Source organism: Paroedura picta, chromosome 4 (assembly GCF_049243985.1).
Source record: "Paroedura picta isolate Pp20150507F chromosome 4, Ppicta_v3.0, whole genome shotgun sequence".
Classification (NCBI taxonomy): Eukaryota; Metazoa; Chordata; class Lepidosauria; order Squamata; family Gekkonidae; genus Paroedura; species Paroedura picta.
In genome coordinates this window covers 1,262,762-1,281,891 of record NC_135372.1, presented here as the reverse complement: position 1 = coordinate 1,281,891, position 19,130 = coordinate 1,262,762, and the positions used below count along the sequence as shown (strand labels likewise).

The 19,130-nt window shown below is 50.2% G+C and overlaps 1 protein-coding gene and 1 non-coding gene across 2 annotated transcripts in view; both read left to right on the top strand.

Moving 5' to 3' along the window:
- EFNA2 (ephrin A2) overlaps positions 1–19,130 on the top strand; it is a 196,138-nt gene that overhangs the window by 71,441 nt on the left and 105,567 nt on the right. The gene's annotated exons all lie outside the window — the stretch shown is intronic.
- On the top strand, positions 3,623–3,724 carry LOC143836935 (U6 spliceosomal RNA). Its single transcript, XR_013230848.1, has one exon. It is a non-coding gene; the product is annotated as a U6 spliceosomal RNA (small nuclear RNA).

The following is a 19,130-nucleotide window of genomic DNA, read 5'->3' as shown; positions in this document are numbered from 1 at the left end:
GCCACACCTCCCTGCCATGCCAAGTCGTATGTTTACAGTAAGTTACTTTCATGTTTGTGTGCGCAGTCTCTTTCCTGAGCAAAACAAGGAAGCATTTGTCACTTCTGTCATAAAGCCTTCTTGGGTTAGTTAAATTAATATATATATAAAATTATAAATATAAATATAAATATATACATTAACCCCCTCCCCCAACTGGATTAACCCCTCTGGGGCGCTGGGGTTACTAGTAACCCTGGATGAGAATGACGGACTAGGATCTGGGGGGGGGGGGGGCCTGGATTCAAATCCTAGGCTCTGTATGTCGTGGTCCAAGAGGCGACAGATGAGCCCTGGAGGACGCGAGGGGGCTAGCTGAGAAATGCTCCCTGGTCACTCTCGCTACAGGCACCAGTCAGAGTCCAGTTGGGCAGCACCAGAGCAGCTTCCAGAGTAGCCAAAGCAGCCCCCCCCTCCCCTCCCCTCCCCTCCATGCCCAAGTGGGAAGCCATTGCCGGAGCGTCAGATGCAGCTTTAAGAAGCAAGGAAGTATTAAGAAGGCCGGGGAGAAAAGTGCCGATTCCATCTGGGGACTGTCTGATCTGCCAAGTGAGCAATTATTTTGTGTAGGGACGTGTTGTGCACAGATGCCAGCGGGATTACGGGTGGGGGCGGGGGTGGGGTGGGGGTGGGGAGGCAGGAAGGAAAGCTGAAGAAATGCAGCCACACTTCCCCCACCCCACAAGGAACCAGATGCTGGAATTGCAGCCAGCGAGCAAACGGGTTGATGGACTTCCTTGGTTTCGTTTCATCCCTGGCTGCCCTGTGAGGTAGGCCAGTGTGATTGCCCCCATCCAGCGCAGCAGCTGCCTCTGCTGTCGCTCTGGAAGCTGAATGGCAAGGTTAAAAGGGGAAATTGCCTTTCATGGGGCAGGAAATACTCAGCAGACATGGCGGTGGACAGATGGAGGTTAGAAGCTGGCAGTTGCCACAGGACGAAGGTCATGCTGGGTTTCCTCGTAGCCAAAGGGAGTTTGGGCTTCATTTCGATGGGACTAGAAGTCGATCAAGGAAGGAAGAGGGATGAGAGACCTTGTTTTTTGGTCCCCAAACAGGATCCACAGGGCTTTGATGCAAATCTGCCCATCTGAACTGGCCGACAGAAGAAAAATAGGCGGGGGTACCAAATCGTGGGGTGGGAGGTGGGGGGGGATGCCTGCACTTTTTGGGCGGCACCTTGCTGAGTGGTCTCCAAAAGTGTGAGCCTTCAGAAGACCCCTCTCAGCTGCTTCCAGGGGTGGCTGCCCCTCGCAAAAAGGAGAGGGAATGGCAGATGCTACGAATGGACATGGGGCGGGGCGGGTGGGGGCTCCAGTTTGGGGCTGGGGAATGGGCCTTCCTGAAGCGGGCGTAGCTTCTGCCTTTTGCCTTTTAGGCCCCGGTACAACCACACTGCGGGCTGCCGGGGGTGTGGTTGGAGGGCACGAGGCAGAAGGGTGAAGGGCGGGAGGAGGCAGAGGGAAATCCCTGCTCTGCTCCCCTCCTGTGCCCACCCCCCAGAGGAAGAGGGCCAACAGCAGACTCAGGAACACCAGCCCGGTTGCCCTCCACTTGGGGGTCATGACCCACAGAGAATCACTGGACGGTGGGTGTGGCATCTGGCATGTCCTAAATCAGGGGTAGTCAAACTGCGGCCCTCCAGATGTCCAGCAAACGCTGGCAGGGGCTCATGGGGATTGTAGTCCATGGACATCTGGAGGGCCGCAGTTTTCCTACCCCTAAATGGATGATGGGGTTGTCCCACAATTTTAATTCAACCAGCACAGGAAAGTGAACCTGCCCCTTCAGACTCCGCTGCAGCTTCAGAGAGAGCATGTGTGCCCTGCCCGAAACAACCCCGCCACTTTCGGCCCACTTGGTGGTATTTCCCCCCACCCGTCTGGACTGTGTCACCCCGTTAAATGATGGAATGCACATGAATCCTTTCCCTAAAGCGGTGGGATCCTTTGGAAAGGCACCGCGAAGATGGGGAGAGGGTGTGGGGGCAGGCAGGGAGAGCAATAAGCAGTGCTTTGGCTGAGGCCGGAGTGGTACACATGCGTGCCAGTGTGCACACACACACACGCACCCCTGCCCCTCCGCCCCTGCCTTGGCTCTCCTCCGCTCCGCAGCTCTCTCTGTGTACCCAGCATGCCCTCTGTTTGCCACGTTGCTTTCTGATCACGTTCCGGGCTTCCCCTCGGGACGGCGCAGAAAATTAACAGCGGTTCAGATCTGAGGAACTTTATGACACGTGTATGATAGGGCTGAACCAGAGTGTAATTGAATGACGGATGAGCTTCCTGGAGCCACATTTCCAGGGAGTAATGAAAAATAGAACTGATATTGACTGAGGGAGCTTTGGCTGGCCGGGCTGGGATGAGCCGCCGTTCGGCGGAGGGAGCGCATCAATAGGGCAAGTAATAGCACAGTTATTGTAACTCCCCAAAATGTCATTTGGGCTTAAAACTAGGGAACACTTTGCTATTAACCAGACTTAAACAGAAAGGACACGGGAGGGAAGGCTCGGTAATTTATTTCGGAGCTGCTCTTCCAGGTTGGAGCGTCCCAGATTCTCTTTCCCTGGGCAGGCAGACGATGGGCCGAATCTGGTTCAAGGGGATCGAAACCTTTCTGGATGCAAACGCCCTTGGGGGTGATACGGGGGACAGCGAAGGCAAAGAAGGCCTTATGTCCTGATGTCCATGGGACCGCTTCCCAACCCCCAGACGGAGTGAAACGAGGAACTGGATTTTGTTGCTGGTTTTGAGTTCTCCGTCCCACCAGCTGTGTGATTCTGAGTTGAGGCTTGGAAGAGATGATGCTGAATCTTCCCGTTCGTGCATAACATTGGCCGTTCTTACAGTGATGCCCACTTGTCCAAAGTCCACACGGTGGTTCAGAGGTGCCCAGCCGCTCCACGGGCACTGCGGGGACTCCCAGCCCGCCAAGGCATCTACCTCCTCCGGCTGTGGGCATGGGTCCAAAACATTGTCCCGACCGTGGCAGGAGGGCTGTGCTTCCTTGCAGTGCTTTTCTGGGGCGAGGAGAAAGGCAGAGCGCTTGAAAGGCACCAGTCGAATCTGGCACATGGCTGTGCTGTCCCCGGATCGAGGTGCATAGTGCCGCAGACCTCTGAGTCCCAATGATAGTCTGTGGGGGAAAGGCGAGTGACCTTAAACGGATTTTTCCTGATAACAAAGGCCCGCCACACAGTTCTTCGCTCCTGCCCTAGGGAGGGTGCTGCCTGCCTGCCTGCCACAGGTCTGCCTGCCTGCCTGCCTGCCTGGCCGCTACTAATTCATACACCTCAGAATTGGGATGCAAAAGATGGCCAATATCCCACAGGTATTGAGGGCACAACACACAAAGGCACTCTGAAGGCAGACACATGCTCATCAATCATGTGAATGCTGTTGGGTTTGGGAGGGAAGGAAATTTTTCTAAAAATCCATAGAATTAAGATGTGCATGCCTTTAACAGAAGAGCTGGATTTGAATCCAGTAGCACCTCGGGCCAAGGAGATTTTCCGGCTCCTGCCTTTTTGAGGGAGAAAGCTCTCTTCAGGTAGAGAACAGGGGCATATAAGAACCAACTCTTCTTCATGCTCACTTTGGTAGCACATATACTAAAATTGGAACGATACAGAGAAGATTAGCATGGCCCCTGTGCAAGAACCCGCTCTTGAGAACATAGCAGGCTGTACCTTCTGGGAAGGACGGAGGGGTCCTTCTCGCACACATGCTTTTGTCACCCTCTTTGGCTCCACATGTGTGCAATGGGGGGGGGATGCATTCTCTTCTTGTGCATGATGCAGGGACTTGCCCTGTGCAAGGAGAGCTTCTCTCTCTCTCTCTCTCTCTCTCTCTCTCTCTGTCTCTCTCTCTCTCTGAGGAGTAGCAGCAGGAAGGATCCTGCCCATATTCTTCCACTGCTGTGGTCAGCCAGAGCGCCTCATTAACTGAGAAATCCTGAATTGCTGGGCAGACCAATGCCTCCCCCTTCCCGCCTCTCCAGGGACCCGTCAAAGAAAGGCGTCGGGCCCCAGTGTGATCGAAGGCGTCCTTTTGGCTGCAGGGCCCGTCCGCCAAGGGGGTGGCCCTGCGGGGTGCGGGTGGAGCCACTGGGAGGCACATTGGCAGAGCAGATCCCTGAGGAGCCAGCTCCCCAGAATGGGGCATGCCAGCCGGTGCTGGCAGGGGCTCATGGGAATTGTAGTCCATGGCCATCTGGGGAGCCACCCTCCAGCCAGCCCTGCTCTGGAGGTTTAAAGGGGGACCCAGAGGGAGGTGTGACGTTGGGACCTCTCTCTCCAGTCCCTGGGCTCTGCCTCATCCCTGGTGCTGGCGGCATCCCCCCCTGGGCCAGCTGGGCCTCCTCTGGTGCCTCTGAGGCACATGGGCCTGCTGCTTGCCAAGCCTTCCTATCCTGGGGCCGCTCGGCTGGTGAGAGAGAGATCCCGGATTAAGCTAGCTGCCGTTCTTGGATCTGTGCCCAACTCTGAGGGTGGGTGAGACCCCTGAGGAGAAATCCTATATGGGTTTTCTGTTTGGGGGGGGAGCCTTGATCAGGCCTTGTCCAAAGCCCAGCAGCACGATCCGATCCGTAGCGATTGACCCCTGAAGCTCCGCAGGGAGGGGAAGCCAGAGCAGAGGCCGGGTCAGCACCGGGGGGGGGGTGGCGCCTAAGGAGGAGCGCGGGGGTCCTCCCCTCCCCTCCCCTCCCTCCCCTCCACTCAGAGATGCAGCAGAGGCGGGCGGCTGGAGGCTCAAGGAGCCCCACTGGAAGCTGGAAAAGCCTCTCGCTCTTGGGGCAGCCTGGGAGAAGCCAGGAAGGCACGCCGGGGCACCCTTCCCCTTGCAGCTGCCGGTTTCAGCAGGGCCCTTAGGGCTGCCGTGGGATTTCTCGGTTTCAGGAAGACCCTGAGTTGGCAAGGTCCCCCCCCCCACGACATTCTCGTGAGACAGTCAGTAGAAACAGGGACGGACAGTGTCACCATGAAAAGGATGTGTCCTGGGCTGGCTGGCAGAACCCCAAACCGTGCTCCTCGGTCGTTCATGTCCGTCGTGGAAGGAGGGGAGCAGCAGTGGACCGCCAGGTTTGATGCCGGGGCTGCTATTGCTTAACACTTCCATTAAGGATGCGGATGGGGCGACCGAGGGCACACTGGTCAGATTGGCAGAGGGTGCTCAATTGGGAGGGCTGTCTAGTTCTCCAGAGGAGAGGACTGTTATTTAAGGAGATCGGGATAGGCTGGCAAGTTGGGCCATAGCCTAATAGGGAGAAATGTAAAGGATTAACATTTGGGTAATCATCGTGTTGAGCCTCTTGTGGCGCAGAGTGGTAAGGCAGCCGTCTGAAAGCTTTGCCCATGAGGCTGGGAGTTCAATCCCAGCAGCCGGCTCAAGGTCGACTCAGCCTTCCCTCCTTCCGAGGTCGGTAAAATGAGTACCCAGCTTGCTGGTGGGGGGGTAAACGGTCATGATTGGGGAAGGCACTGGCAAACCACCCCGTATTGAGTCTGCCATGAAAACGCTGGAGGGCGTCAACCCAAGGGTCAGACATGACCCGGTGCTTGCACAGGGGATACCTTTACCTTTACCTTTTAATCATCGTGTGTTCCATCAATACAAGGTGGGGGATACCTGGCATGTGAGAGGGACTGTGAGCCAGCAGTGCTATACGGCCGCTAAGAAGGCGAAGGCGATACTTGGCTTCATTGCTGGGAGCCCAGAATGCAGAGCGAGGGGAGGGATGATGTTGCCACTCGATTCCCCATTGCTGAGACCTCGTTTGGGATCTCGTGTCCAGCTCTGGGCGCTGCAGATCCAAGTCTACTGACAAGTTGGAGGGCGACTGGGGGGGGGGTGGACGGGCTGGAGTCCCTGCCCTACGAGGAGAGGTGGGGAGAGTTGGGTCTGTGTCACTTGGAGAAGAGGAGGGCCAGGGGTGAGAGGACACCTGTGTTTAACTACGTAAAAGGCAGACATGTCAAAGGGGGGGGGGCAGCTTGTTTCCTGTGGCTTTAGAGGGGAGGACGAGGAGCAGTGGGCTCAAATGATGGGAAAGGAGGTTCCACTTAAATATTAGGAAGCCTTTTCTGATGATGGGAGGGCTGTTTGAAGATGGAATGTGCTGCCTCAGAGGGGGGTGGGGTCGCCTTCGGGAAACTTGTTGGAGGAGATGGATGGGCCCCTGTCAGGAGGGGCTGGTTTTTCAGTCCCTGAGAAGGTGGGGGGGGGGGCTGGACTGGATGGCCCTCTGGGTCTCTTCCAGCTTGGTGTGATCCTGATGCTGGAGCCGCAGCAGTTGTTTCGCCTGTTTCCTTTGTGCCAATAGAGACTTTTCCCCCTTTGCACTGGGCTGCTGAGAGGGAGGGCCAAATTTCTGGGTGATTCCCTGGCCCTAGTTGCTTGGAGCACAGCACCGCTGGCCCAGGGCTCTAAATTTGGCAGCCATCTTATTGAGCGGAAGAAAAGGGGGGAGCTTGACTCTGGACCAACCAAATGTACTTCACAAGGTCAGTAAGAGGATGGGGGGGGGGGCGGGGATGCTGGCAGGGGCTCATGGGAATTGTTGTCCATGGACATCTAAATGATCTTGGACTTTCAAACGCGTGGGACCGCCTCCTCCTTTATGCCCCTCAAAGAAGCTTATGCTCAAACTCTCAAAACCTGCTCAGGATCCCCAGGCTCAGAGAAGTGAGCTGGCCTCAACCAGAGGCAGAGGGTCTGTTCCCCCAAGCCTATGGCTGAGGCCCAGAGATGCTGTAAGCTGCCCCAAGTCCTCGGGGGTGGGGGTGGGGGGTGGGAGCAGCATAGAAATATTAAAAAGAAGCCTATTTTACTGGGTATTTTAGAGAACATTGAAGAAAGATATTGGGAAAATTTTCAGATATTTTTCTATTGCAGCAAGAATTATATGGGCTGAAAAATGGAAATCTGAAGAAATACCTACAATTTACAAATGGTAATATAAAGTTATGAAGTTGGCTAGTTCTGTTAAAATAACTAATTATCTTGAAGAAAATTGGACCACAGGTTTTGGAAGATAGATGTTGAACAAAGGTTCAAAACTAAAATATGGTTATGAATATTTGATAAGGTTGGCTCTATGTCCTCTGGAATAAAGTATTATTGTTCAATATTTATACGATGCGATAGAAGACTGTTTATAAGATAAAGGTTAAGAATGACTTCTCTGTAAAGCAAGCTGGAAGTCAATTGTAAATTATACGTTATCCTTTTTTTTCCCCTTTTCTTTTTATATTTGGACGTCATTAATCTGTAATCATTTTCCTTAATGATTGTAATGAATCTGTAATTCTAATGCAACTCTTTGGTATAATTTTTTAAAAGAAATATAATATTAAATAATAATAATAAAATCTCACAACTCAGTGATAAGACATGACCCTGGGGCGAAATAATCGCTGTCTGCAAAAGTAGTTGCTAAGGCCTGTTCCTTTCCCACCTGAGACAGTAATCAGGGGAAAATGCTAGTGAGCTGGACAGACCAGTGGATGTGATGGCAGACTTCGACATTTGCGGCCCAAAATGTTCTCAGATTGGCCATTTGATCCGCCTGGCAGAAGACAGTAGGTCTGGAGACCCCATTTTCCTGTACTTTAAGGCAGGGGTAGTCAACCTGTCGACAGAGAATGAGGTGGCTGGATGGAGTCACTGAAGCAGTAGGTGCAAACTTAAATGGACTCCGGGGAATGGTAGAGGACAGGAAGGCCTGGAGGATCATTGTCCACGGGGTCGCGATGGGTCGGACACGACTTCGCACATAACAACAAGTCAACCTGTGGTCTTCCAGATGTTCATGGACTACAATTCCCATGCTGGCAGGGGCTCACGGGAATTGTAGCCCATGAACATCTGGAGGACCACAGGTTGACTACCCCTGCCTTAAGGAGTATCAACACAGCTTACAATCTCCTCTCTCACAACAGTCACCTGCTGAGGTAGGTGGGACTGAGAGAATTCGGAGAGAATTCAGAATGGCCTGAGGTCACCCAGCAAAATTTAATGTCTGGATGGTCCTAATTGCACGGAGAAATCCTTCTGCCATGTGCATAAAGTATGCAAAGCCATTGTTTAATTTAATATTTTAGTATGAAAACGAGAGAAGCCCACAGGCTTGGAACACTACCTGCCTCCGGACACTCTTAACAATTCTCAGGGCTTCTCCAGGTGCGATAAATGCAGCTTAATGCTTAGCTAATGTAGACATTATATTCTGGCTGCTCTGCATGACGTCGCCCACATCCAGCGTCTGGCCAGCTGACAGCTCACTACATCCTCCAGTTCAGGAATTGCATAAAGTGCATTTGCCAACCTAAAAAGCGCGAGCAACAAGAGAGTAGCCAGCAGGCAACCAGCAGAGGGAAGGTGTGGAGGCTCAAACGTGCTAAAGGCACCTGCCGCCTCCCGCCCTCGCACCCACCTCCTTCTACCTTGTTCCTAGGGATGGGAATGTCTTTTTAAACTTCCTGGAGCAACGAAGAGGCGGAAATTTGTGTAGGCGATGCCAGAAGTAAAAGAACATCTCATTCAACAAAGTGTGCCTCTTAAAAGTCTCCCCCCCCTGAAAAAAATCAGGAACAATATTAATTTTTTAATTTATCAGAGCACTCGTGATCCCAAAAGGGGTGTTGTCCAAAAAGCACTATGCATCTATGATTCCACGCATAGGAATTGCAACGGAGAAGTATGAATTTTAAAACAAAGCAGGCATCATGGAACCTTTAACCAAATACATAGGAAAGGGATTGGTTGCCTGAATTGATTGACAGGCAGAAGCAAGTTGCGTATAAAGCGCATTGCTCTCTTCCGCCATTTCCGTCAGCAGATGTGAAGGGTGAGACCCGTGAAAAGATGGCAGACAAAGGCGAGACAGCAAAAAGGTGAGGAGGGGCTGGGAAGAGCCATAAAATTTAGCGCTTTGCCATTCAGCTGGCGTAACGCTATTTTTACTGATGTGCGGAAATGCACACAGAAGATGTTCAGGAGGCATCGATGACCACGTCAGCAGCATCTTTTGTCTGGGGTTTTGTGTAATACATAACCCCCCCAAAAGACCCTAATGTCCCTTTGAAGTCAGGAATATAATTCTGAGCATGAGAGCAGCCACACATGTGTGGGATTTCTCCTTAGAGTTGCCAATCTCCAGGTGGTGCATGAAAAAAATGGACGATTCCAAAATAGTATCCTGTATCATGGAGAGCATTTGCCTCATTATATTCAAATATTAACAAGGACGGACTCATTGCCACTGACGAAAGCCAGACTGAAAACGGAAAACAAATGAATCTAGAGACCGTTTTGGCAGAGTCAAAGTCTAAATAAATAACATAAGAGACTTTTTATCTTCTTATGCTTAATTAAGCCGCTGGATAGATTCTGAATCTCCAGGTGGTGGCTGAAGATACCCCGGGATTAGAACTGATGTGTTCACCAGGACAAAATGGCCACTTTGGAAGGCGGACGCTATGGCGTCATACCTCATTGAAGCTCCTCCCCCCCCAAATCCTGCCATCTTCAGCCCCCCCCCCCCCAATCTACAGCCTGGAGTTGGCCACATGCATTACTAGAGCTCCTATGGGTGGGGGCGGGGGGGGGCCAAGGCAGTGCTCGAGTGGAAGCCAGGAATGCATCTGCACTTGTGGAATAAAAGCTGTGTCTGAGAAATATGCCCGCAAACACCAAAATGGCCCCGTAAATCTTGGCATATAATTCTCCCTTCTGGGACGCTAATGTTCCCTTGCCCCAGTCAATGGTTCAGCGTCACACGAAGGCCTGGCTGGCTCTTCCCGGAACAACTGGGCCGTTGTGATAAAAGAGATCCTCTCACCAGCTCTGTGTCCCCGGCTCACTGGGCCTCACTCATCAATTCCGTCTATTTAACTCCCATTGACTTAAACATGAAGAAGCAGAGCAAGACTCTCGGCTTCCGAGGAGTTTTTTGCGCGAAGATATTATCAGAATGATTGCCAAGCTCTGCGTCGGGTTTGCTTTCTCGGGCTCCCTCTCCCACTGATCAAATTACGGAGGAATGCTTCTGACAGCACTTTTGGAAAGGGAGAGGGGAGGGGGGGATCCCATTGTTTGTGCCTTAGATTTCCTTCGAATTACAGCTTTACAAGTTGACACAATTATCTGGGTAAACGAACAGCCCCCTCGCCCCCCTTCTCCCTTACCATGACCAAATCCCCCTAGCTGGAAACAGATATATATTAATAATAAAAAAATAAGGCGAGGGAAAATGTTTTTTTTTTTTAAATCGTAGAATAAAAATTGAAACTCCGAGTCCAAATTGATGCTGATGGCTAACAGCGTTGTGGGTAATTGACGCCCTTTATCCGTATCGTATCCTTGGATGTGGACTTATTCCAAGAGCAGATGACTTACTCCAGGGAAGGAGGGAGAAGCAGATGCAAATTGAATCTCCCTCTCTTGGCCAAATAAGTATGGAAAAAAGGCGGGTTGCATCAACTTCTATAAATCACTGTGCTACCATCTTTGTTTTTTCATTTTAATATGTGACTTCTCTCCATCACTGAAGAGAGTTTGACTTTGAATCTGTCATTCTTCTCCCCTGCCTCAGTTTACCTCCACATTTTGGTGTCTACTGGTTAGGAGTGCGGACTTCTAATCTGGCATGCCGGGTTTGATTCTGCACTCCTCCACATGCAGCCAGCTAGGTGACCTTGGGCTCGCCACGGCACTGATAAAGCTGTTCTGACCGGGCAGTGATATCGGGGCTCTCTCAGCCTCACCCACCCCACAGGGTGTCTGTTGTGGGGAGAGGAAAGGGAAGGCGATTTTAAGCCGCTCTGAGCCTCCTTCGGGTAGAGAAAAGCGGCATATGAGAACCAACTCTTCTTCTTCCTTCCCGCCTCCATTTCCTCAATTTGGTATAGTGCTTAAAAGCGGTGGCTTCTAATCCGGAGGGCTTTTCAGTACTTTGGTTTTAAAAAAGCGTTACGCCAGCTCAGTGGCCTAGTGCTAAATATTATCGTGCCTTCTGGCCACTCCTCACCTTTTTGCTGTCCCGCTCTAGTCTGCTGTTTTTTTGTGCTTCTGACCCTCCGCAAGTGCTGCTGGAAAAGGCCGAAGAGAGCAACGCACTTCACACATGACTCTGTCCTGCCTGTCAAGCCAGACAGCCAATCCCCTTTCTCCTTTTTTTTAAGGCCCCGTAATGCCCACTAATTGTTTTTTATTAATACGTCTCCGTTTAAACACCTATGCATAGATGCATAGTGCTGTTTGAACAAATCTTTAGATACTTAAAAAAATTAATCTCGTTCCTGATTTCTTTTTGGCAGGAGGGGGAATTTAGAGAGGCATGTTTTATGTCACAACTTTGGGAAAAATTCTTTTATTCCTGGCTTCACCTGCCAGTGCACCTGGCTTGTGCACCTATTCATTGGTCCAGGCTGTTCTGCATTTTTAAAAAGCATTTCCCGTCCCCCGTAAGAAGGGAGAGGGAGGCAAGTTCGAGGGCGGGGCATTGGAGGCCGAGATAGCGCTTCTTCGCCTCCATACCTTTCTTTGGCTGGCGGCCTGAGGGTTGTCTGCTGGGGGATAGCGCTTTTGAGGTTGATGAATTCACTTTTGGGGATTCACCATCTCTCACTTTAAAATGGTGGATATAGCAAGTAGTTTGCTGACCAGACATGGGAGGCTGGCAACGTCACGTGGAACATCTGGAATATAGCATCTTCAAAGGGTAAGTACAATGTTAAATTTATGGCGTGCAGAAAAACCTGGTGAGTGGGGTTTGATTCTTCACTCCTCCTTTATATGCAGCCAGCTGGGTGACATTGGACTAGTCACAGTCCTACTACAGCTGTTCTTGTAGAGCAGTTCTCCTAGGGCTCTCTCAGCCCCACCTACCTCGCAGGGAAGGTGATGGTAAGCTGCTTTGAGACTCCCTCTTTCTTTCTTTCTTTCTTTCTTTCTTTCTTTCTTTCTTTCTTTCTTTCTTTCTTTCTTTCTTTCTTTCTTTCTTTCTTTCTTTCTTTCTTTCGAGTCATTTGTCCTGCCCTCAGTGGTTGCATGGCACCGTGGAATCTCCAGCAAGGAGTCTGATGTTGTCACTTGATGTTTTGGGCAAGGCCAGCTGAGCACCTTGGTGTGAAGAAGAAAGCTACATGGACTTGGGCTTCAATTCCGGGATAATTTTTTAAAATCCCATTTTCATTTGCTTGTTTTCTTTGTTAATTTGCTTGTTTTGGTTGCTTATCTTGGCATTCATAGGCCATTCCGACACTGTTTCATGGGAAAAAAACAGACATTGGTTTTAACAATCAATCAGTCAATCATTCAGTCGAATGGCATATAAGATATGTAAAACAGTATAAAAGTCAAGTAGATGCAAAATCACAACATCAAACAGAATATTAAAAAGCAACAACAACACACGTAAACAGTTTTAGAAGAACAGTTCCCCTTGATAACAATTGGCAACGACCTTTGTAGCATCAGGGTCACCATCCTTCAGGAGATGCAGGGCTATAGCTCCTTGGTTTACATCAGTCCTGCAGGAGGGTGGACTTCTGGCAAGGTTCTTTGTGAAGGGGGCATTCTGATATTGTGTGCGCTGTTGCATCAGGCCAATCCGTGCCACCAGGACAAAGCCTCTCCTGCAAGGGAACAGGAGGATCCCTTCCAAATAGACCCTCAGAAGGAAGGGCGTCATTACGAACTACCATGAAGGCCCTACAGTGAGAAGGAACATCTAGGGCTGCAAACATCATCTGCCGTTTTTCAACATTGGGTTGGTAGTCCAGTTCTTGAAGCAGAACAGGCTGCAGGCTGAGATGGAAAATATTTGTGGCACTCAAGATCAAAGAGTCTCGGTTTAATAGAGTAGAAAAGAGAAGGTTCATCAAGGTGTATCAGGGAATCGAAAGACCTCCCAATTTGCTTGAGTTCAAGTTCGGTTACTGAAGGTCTGTGAGGATCAGTTATTAGTTGGGAGAGTTAATTTCATGGCTCAGATCAAAAAGATATTTTTCAACCAATCTTTAAATGATATGACCCAGGTGTTGGTCTCCATGAGATTCTGACTTAGTTCAGCCCAATGGAAAATTAAGAGATGCATTTAGGGACTCTCAGTATTTGACAGGTATACCAACCAAGATTTGAGATAGGATTTTGGCCTTGGAGATCTTAATGGCCGCAGGAATACATTGATTGCCTCAGAGGAAGAAGAGCTATTGAATTTGGGCAGCTGAGCCACTAGCTGGAGTTTGTGTTAAGGTTAAGGCTGAAGTGGATACCAGGGAATTTAAAGGATTTAACTTGCTCAATTCCATGGTTGCCTGTTGTCCAATTCAAGGGTGTTGACTTTTTGAAAACATGAAAACCTTGGATTTGGTATAGTTGACCTGTTATCCTGTCAAAAGAGGTAAAATGCCTCTAAGTACATTTGAAGACCAACTACAGGAGCAGCTGGTGATACCACCATGGAGTTTGGGGGCACCACTAACCATTAAGTTTTCTCTTGCCCTCCAAGACCATCACTCGCCCTCACTTGCCGTGCATTTGTGCACCAGTCACCCGGTTCTCTCCCTCTCTCTGTCCTTATTCAACCTCTGCTCTCCTCTGTAACCGGCTGTGGTTTCCTGGCTGCTTATCTGGCTGGGTTCCCATGCTGTGTTCATCACAGAGTCAAAGGTTTGGGCATCCATCCAGATGTGTCTTTCATAGCCCTACTTGAAGGGACGAAGCAATGTGCAGACCCTGAGAACAGAGATGCACTTGGCTAGATACCATGCAACTTTCCGCCTCCTCCCTTATACCTGCAAGAACTCAGCATTGAGGGCAATATGCAAATGCTCACGAAGACCAGTTGCCTTCATTGATATTTTGCATATTTCACAGCTCAGTTGTGCTGCTTAAAAAAAGAAAAGGAAGAAAAGCTTTTTTGGCCCAAGCAGAGTCAGGAAACAGTCGTGCCAGTTGGGAGATAGGATTGATCATACGTTGGTCTTATGCTCTGACCTGTCTGGCCCAGGTCTCTAAGCGAGGGGGGCCTTGTTAGTATTTGGATGGGAGACCACCAAGGAAGTGCGCAGAGGAGGGAGCTACGTAGAGGGAGGCTGTGGAAAACCGTCTCTGAACCCAGAAAATCCTACAGGGCCCCCTCGCTTGGCTGTTACTTCATGACATGCCCAACGACTACTTGGATACATTTAAAATTAAATGGAGCACATTTTAAATAGCACCCGTTATCCTTGTGTGCCCTGCCATAGCTGTGGCATCCGTGTTGTTATGCAACCATGCACGAACATACAGGCTTTTTCTGCAAAAGGATGGACATGGATGCTAAGTATATGGCATCATAAAATCAGAGTCTAAGACCACCTTGAAGGTCGATAAAGGCGGGAGCTTTTGAGTGCACGCCAGGGGCCAGGGGAGGGGACCCTTTCAGGGCCCTTCCTTACGAATGGGCTTGGAAGCTAGTCTGTATATAAAGTGAAAAGTGAGCAATGTGTGGCGTAGTGGTTAGTGTTGGACAAGGCTGTGGGGGGCCCAGGTTCAAATCCCCGCTCTGCCCTGGGAGCTTTCCATGTGATCTGTAGCCAGCTGCTCCTTGTCATCTTATCTTACCTCACAGGGTTGTTCTGAGGATAAAGTGGAGGACAGGAAAACAGTGTAAGTCGCTTAGAGTCCCTGTTGGAGGAAGAAGTAGAATATAAATGAAATAAATAAAAATAAACAAGTACATGTCTGTAGCACCATTTGTTTGTGACTTGCCAACAAGGGTTCAGTGACCGAAGGCCACCGTTTGGGGTGACACATGCGATTCAGGCTCCCTCCCTCCCTCCCTCCCTCCCTCCCGAGCAATACGTGGCCAGGGGCAAAGTGCTCGACACGCTGGCCTGCTTCTTGACCGCAAGGTGTTAGTGGTGTGACTGTGGTCCCAGTGAGCCCCCAGCCTCCTCCTTCTGCTCAGGCTGAGGCTGACGGACGCACATCGGGTGAAATGGGGCTTGGCAGGGAGGTGGTGGAGACGGGAGAGGAGGGGGGGAAATCTGATTTCCCGACCTCTTTTTCTTTTATTGTCGAGTTTAACCTGCCAACTCTGGAACATGCCACGGTGCCCGGGAGTAGCGAAGAGGCCACTTTCATGTGCAAATGAGCAGGATAGAGGGTGGGTGTTTTTTTTAGACCTTTTTTTTTCCAAGGGGGGGAAAATCTTTGACAGAGAATGTGCTGTGTTTACATAACTCAGGGCCCTGGTCCTCTGGAGAGGAGCTCTGACAGAATTGGCAGGAGATGTTAAGGAAGATCTTACATTACTGATCTTTGCTTCGCCAGAGGCACTAAGAGGAGCTAGTGGAACAAGGGCGCAGAGGGGGCTGGGGCTGCCGGGGGGGGGGGCTGGATGGCTTATGACTCTAATGCATTGTGGATTGGGGGGGGGGGCTCACAGCACGGGGAGAATGGAAAGTGTGAGAGAGGGTTGCATGTTTCTGCTAACCTTTTACACTGCTGAAATTTCCCCTGGTAGCTCTCTGAGATATTTCAGTGGCTTCAACCCTCCAGACACGGCTCAGCCGCCCTGGAATACGTCTCTTTTATACTTGACTGTGACTGCCACTTAGTATATTTATATGCCACTTCTCTGTTACGAAGAACGTATGATAAACTAAAAATTCGACACAGTATTAAACTACAAAATAAACCAGTGAAATAACACTAGCCGGCAGAACCAAATTACGGTTTCTGTCCAAAGAAACAAGAGCTGCAGAACAAGAAAACCACAAAGGGGCAAATAAAATTCAACCAGACATCGATTAAAAGTGAAGTGGAGGGCATCCAATGAAACTGATGGGCAGTAGTTTCAGGATGGCCAAAGGGAAGTACCACTTTACACAGAGTGATTAAAATGTGGCATTTGCTGCCAGAGGATATCATGATGGCCACAGGAATAAATAACTTTAAAAGGAGATTAGATTGAAAGGTCTATCAATGGCTACTAGCCATGGTGATTGAGGAGAACCTCAAGAGAATCCTTTGGCCTCTCTGCCATGTTGTTGGTCCTCCAGAGCAAATGGTCAGCCATTGTGTGAGGCAGGATGCTGGCCCAGATGGATCACTGGTCTGATCAAGCAGGGCTCTTAGGAAAGCGACTGTAATATAAGAAGGGGTTGGGTAGGAGGAAGAAATGGGCTGGAATTGATATTTGAGATATTTGTAGTGTCCTCGTGGTTTTGCAGTCCAATCTGGGACATCTGACTTCCATTAGAAGAAGAATAGTTGGGTCTTATATGCTGGGAAGGAATGGGAAGGCGATTGAAAGCTGCTTTGAGACTCCTTCTGGCAGAGAAAAGCAGCATGTAGGAACCAACTCTTCTTCTTCTTCAGTAATATCAGGGCTCTCTCAGCTCCACCTCCCTCACAGGGTGTCTGTTGTGGGGAGAGGAAAGGGGAGGCGACTGTAAGCCGATTTGAGCCTCCATCGGGGAGAGAAAAGCAGCATATAAGAACCAACTCTTCTTCTTCTTCTTCTTCTTCTTCTTCTTCTTCTTCTTCTTCTTCTTCTTCTTCTTCTTCTTCTTCTTCTTCTTCTTCTTCTTCTTCTTCTTCAGTAATATCAGGGCTCTCTCAGCTCCACCTCCCTCACAGGGTGTCTGTTGTGGGGAGAGGAAAGGGGAGGCGACTGTAAGCCGATTTGAGCCTCCATCGGGGAGAGAAAAGCAGCATATAAGAACCAACTCTTCTTCTTCTTCTTCTTCTTCTTCTTCTTCTTCTTCTTCTTCTTCTTCTTCTTCTTCTTCTTCTTCTTCTTCTTCTTCTTCTTCTTCTTCTTCAGTAATATCAGGGTTCTCTCAGCTCCACCTCCCTCACAGGGTGTCTGTTGTGGGGAGAGGAAAGGGGAGGTGAATGTGAGCCACTTTCAGACTCCTTCAGATAGAGAAAAGTGGCATATAAGAACCAACTCCTTCTTCTTCTTCTTCTTCTTCTTCTTCTTCTTCTTCTTCTTCTTCTTCTTCTTCTTCTTCTTCTTCTTCTTCTTCTTCTTCTTCTAGACTTTATTGGTTCATGTTGCAGAATTAGCTTTTTTCCAGGGAGCAGAATCTCACTGACTTCTTCCCGTGAAGAGTTTGCAGCCCTAGAGACAAGTTGTTGACAGCTTTTCGTTGGCGAACTGCAGCCGTCTGTCGGTAGCTGTTCCTCTTTGCTGTTCCCCGCCTGCAAATTGGTCACAAATGGCAGACAGCTGGACTCGCCCCGCCTTGCCTGCATGGCACAGTGGGCCCTGATGGTCCCCTGTGGAGCAGACAGGTGGCCGGCGTGATGCCCGCGACAGGAGGGAGGCCAGCCAGGCTATGTGGAGTCAGATGTCTCCCGAATGGCTCTTCGCTGGACAGCTGATGGCGGCGCTTCCCGGCCATTTCGGCGGGGTGATTGGCACCGGGCCTTTAGCACACAGCCCAACGCAGTGTGTGAGCTGGTTTGCTTTGGGGTGGGGCTCTGTGTGCGTTTGTGCTTGGACCTATAACCACATTGTTATCCCTTTTCCGCAGATGTGGTTCTAGGCCATGGCTGGTCATAGTTCTGCCCACCTTGAAGTTGGGGGGAGGGGAATCCAGTTCCACCAGGAACCTTCTGTGCCAGAACAACATCTGGAGATGGGCAGAGTCAAGGATGGGGGGGGGGAATCTAGAAAGTCCTGAATCTAGAAACTGAAAGACAATATCACGTTGGCAGCATTCCCTTGACCAACTGGGTGGCATTCAGTGGTGGACGAAGAAGGCACCATCTGCCCCCTCCATCTGGTGGGGGACAAGATGGCACGGCCCAGGACGTGTGTGGAGGCAGAAGGCTGCAGGGTGAACCGGGGGCTGAGGGGGATTGCCTGGGTCTGTGTTTGCCAGCTTCCAGGTGGGGACTGGAGACCATCTGGAATTACAGCTCATCTCTTGAGTTCTCCTGGAGGAAGTGGCTACTTTGAAGGGTCAACGTCCTCTGTGGTCCCCCCTTTCCCCTAACCCCTCCCTCTGTGGGTTCCACTCCCCAATTTCCAGGAGTTGCCCAACCAAGAGAGGGCCTTTGCAGATCAGAGCCAAAGGCAGGAGCTGGCCAGCCTCCGGGGCAGACCTCAGCCCTGGGGAGCCCATTCAATCCCGAAGGCACTCGGGTCTCCTCCATCTGTGCGGGTCTGAAGATCGGCTGCTCCTCCTCCTGAGGCTCTGTCGGCAACCCCCATGTTGGGGCACAAAGGAGACAAGAGCCGAGCACGGCGTGGCCTGGGCTTTGGGGTTCCCCCACCATCCAGTGCTTTTCTGTGTGGGTTATTGTCTTTGGGGTCATGAGGATCTTTCCAAAATCTGTGAAAGCTCACAGTAAAGCCGGAATGGCTGCCATGCAGCCTCGATTTTCGGAATAGGCGTGCCTCGATTTTCCTTCCCCCTCCCACATGACAAGTCATTTCCCCAGCCTCTTTTCCCAAGTACCTCCTCCAACATTTGGGGAGCTTTAAAAACAAAATAGAGAATTTATGATCCTTATAACATTACAACAATCTGTGTGTCTATTTCTCTAAATTCCCCATTTCCATTTTTTTAGAAGTAATTCTTTCGTCCCTTTCGTTGCCTTTCCTTTTATTTCAGTGCAATGAAAGGAGTTAGAGACATTTTTCAGAGCAAGCAGGAAATTCAGATGAATGGATGCCGGATTTTGACAACATCATAACACTATTCAGTTGCTGATGCTTTTTTAAAAAGCTGGTGGGGGGGGGGGTTGCTGCATGGGGACTCCTGCAGGGAACCGGGGGGGGGGGGGGATACTGCCACCCCACCCTATAGAACCTGTAGTGATTTAGGAACAAACTTAGCAGCAGCGGAAGAAGCCACACAAACCCGTTCCTGTGTGAAAAATACTCCGCAGAAGGCTGGCTTCTGAGTACAAGTTTATGGAACATTTTGATATCTGTAAATTGTTTGATACATTAGAGTAGTATTTTTCTGTGCTAAATATTTGTCCATTATTAGGGACTCCCCCTCCTGCAAACACCCTCCTGGAGATGGGGGGGGGCAATAACTTGAGGGCAAAATTCTCCTGGAAGCAGGGAGCAGCAGGTGGCAT